Source organism: Nycticebus coucang, chromosome 6, assembly GCF_027406575.1.
Source record: "Nycticebus coucang isolate mNycCou1 chromosome 6, mNycCou1.pri, whole genome shotgun sequence".
In the NCBI taxonomy this organism is placed as follows: Eukaryota; Metazoa; Chordata; class Mammalia; order Primates; family Lorisidae; genus Nycticebus; species Nycticebus coucang.
The window spans coordinates 95,244,708-95,247,877 of record NC_069785.1 but is presented as its reverse complement, the minus strand read 5'-3'; positions in this window follow the sequence as shown (position 1 = coordinate 95,247,877).

Here is a 3,170-nt window from a genome sequence, read left to right as displayed (position 1 = left end):
GGTGGCGCCTGTGGCTCAGCGGGAAGGGCGCCAGTCCCATATGCCGGAGGTTGCGGGTTCAAACCCAGCCCTGGCCAAATTAAAAAAAAAAAAAAAAAATAGATGTATCTTTATGACACTGCTATGTGTCACATTAGATTGGGTGATTGTAGATCCCTCTGAAAGGTCCTACTTCAGACAATTTGAGAATCATCAACCCTTGGTCTAACAATTTCTCTTCATTCTGCCTGGCGCAGTTTTGATTTTCAACAGTTAAATTTTATGAACGTGCTTTCTCTTCCCACCATGTGCATAGTATTAGGCAAATTACTATAATTGACTGCTGTGGGGTTGCAAAAAGAGTAGTGGTTTATAGAATCTCATAATTTAACAAGTTAATTAAGCAAAAGTCATAATGGTGTATGATATTCAGAAAGAAGTTAAGAACTGTGCAGTCTCAAAAGAGAAATAGAGAATTCCACCTGCTGAGGAGATATTAGGAAAGAATTGATGAAACATTCCTAAAAAGATAATTCAAATAATAGCAATGTTATGGTTTTTGGAGTCAGAAAAGCACTTATCAGATACAAAAGCTTAGATAAATTACTTATGATTTTTGTAACTTTGTTTCCTCCTTTTTAAAACAGAGACCACTAGTTCCACAGATTTGTTTGTGACTCAGATCGTTGGATTTCAAGGCCTTGAAATTGTCAGTCTTGTCTTCTAAAATGTTGGGGTTTCAGGAAGCTGCCTGGGTCCTCAGTTCTTGTGAGAAAAATGGCCAGACACTCTAAAGTAAGGCAAGTATGAAACAAAGTTTACTGAGGAAGAGAAAGATAGGTTTACAGAGTGAGAAAGTTTACAAGGCAATATACGTTTTCCAGAGACAGTGAATGGGCCTCTATTGCCACCACAAGTAGGCAAAGAGGCAAAGGTATGACCGGTGGTTCTCTTTTCACCTGTGTCGGACCACCTCGTGGTTCAGACTCACCTTGGAAGCAGAGTCTTACTGCACATGCAGACCTCCCGTGAGCCTATCTGAGAGCTCCCTGGGGGTGTTGGAGGAACCACAATGTAGATTGAGGCCAATGATGTGATAATTTGCCTTAATCCTGCTCCAGGTCACCTTTCAGACTCTGTTGCACCTGTTGCTGGGCTAGAGGGTCTTCTACGTCCTTCTGCAGTTGGCAGCTAAGTTCTGAGGGCAGATCTGCACTCCCAGATGTGAGCAATGGCTTGGGACAGAATTAAGGTGGTAGCACCGAGGTGGGGGCCTAGCACTTGCCCCCCATTCTTCTTCCCAGGCTCACCCTTCCTAACTACCTAACAAAATTACCTGTTCTCTAGTATCCAAGGATGCTATTATGTATTGGTGCCTTAGGAATGCAAAGTTTTCCTCTTTTTCTCCTTTTGATGTGGAAAAAAAAAAGATAAATACAGTGGTTAAGAAGGTAGATATCAAAATATCACTTTTTTAACAATGAAAGCTTGGTCAGGTGTGGTGGTTTAACACAGCAACATGAGCTCCCCAGTAGTCGCCCCAGGATTAGATGGGTTTACATGGCAGCCCTCAGACTGTGATGGTCAGGATGGGGTGACACTTAATAACTAAGGCAGCTTGTTATGTACATCCTGGGGGACGGTTCATCCCGCAGTGCAGGTGAGGAGGACACCCACTCCTGTGTGCTGTGTCTGCTGCACTTTGATCACCAGCCACTTCCCTCTGAGGGCACCCACCAGAGACATGAGTACCGAAGACCTGTTAGATATGAAGATGACACGTTTCCTCCTAATAGTTCCAATCTTGGTATAGTCTCAATCTATTGGGCTTCACAAATTCAATCTCTTGCCAACATGGAGCAAGGCTGTCCCCTCACTGTCCCTGAACCTGCTGCCCCAACTTCACTGTCAGCAAGCCTCCCAGAGCCTCCCCCACATGGCAGACTTTCCAAAGCCCTCACCCAGAGGAGGAGAGTTACTGTAAGTCTTACAAGATTTAAAATCTACCCTAATCATAAAGAACTTGACAGCACTATCTAAAAGGATTTGAGATTCTGACAATCCCCTACACCATAGCAATTTTATAAAGGAAGCCCTGTTCAAGAGTTGAAAAAAATTATATAGAAGAAAATTACTGGGCTTGTATAAGGATGAATACAAATTAAAAATGAAAGGTTTACTTTTCCTAAAGGAAGTGATTCCCCCTTTTTCCTCCTTTTTCTTTCTGGCATTCACCTTAGAAAGCTTGTAATTATAAGACTTTCCCATCTCTTTAAAATGTATGCATGTGTTTAAAACCTTGTCAGCCTAATGACCAAGACTGGCCTTCTCTTTGCAGGGTAATCAGTAAGGCAGCTAGCACTCAGTATCCCTCTGAGGAAGGGCAGGAGCCAGCACCTGGGCATGGGACCCCAGGTTGCAAACAATCTCCTGTTGTAAAGGAAAGAGGGGTTTGTTTTCCCCTGGATAAATCCAGGTAAGATGGACATTCCAATTATTAGGTTAAGTCAGGATGAAGTACATGTGACAAATGGTGTTGTCAAGTCTTTTACTTGAGCACTGTTTATTCTTTACTTTGAAAATAAGTATGTAATGCTTCTGCTTACCTATATAAAAGGATGGGATTTCTTTTTTTTATTGTTAAATCATAGCTGTGTACATTAGTGCAATCAACGGGTACAATGTGCGGGTTTCATATACAATCTGAAATATAATCATCAAACTGTTCGACATAGCCTTCATGACATTTTCTTAGTTAATGTATGTAGGCATTTGTATTCTGCATTTAGTAAGTTTCACCTGTACCCATTCTAAGATGCACTGTAGATGTGGCCCCACCCATGACCTTCCCTCCACCAAAACCTCCTCCCTCCCTTCCCCTTCCTTGGCCCTTTCCCCATAGTATTGTGCTATAGTTGGGTTATAGCCTTCATGTGAAAGCTATAATTTAGTTTCATAGCAGAGCTGAGTACATTGGATACTTTTTCTTCCATTCCTGAGATACTTTGCTAAGAAGAATATGTTCCAGCTCCATCCATGTAAACATGAAAGAGGTAAAGTCTCCATCTTTCTTTAAGGTTGCATAATATTCCATGGTATACATGTACCACAATTTGCTCGTCCATTCATGGGTCAATGGACACTTGGGCTTCTTCCATGACTTAGCAATTATGAATTGGGCTGCAATAAAC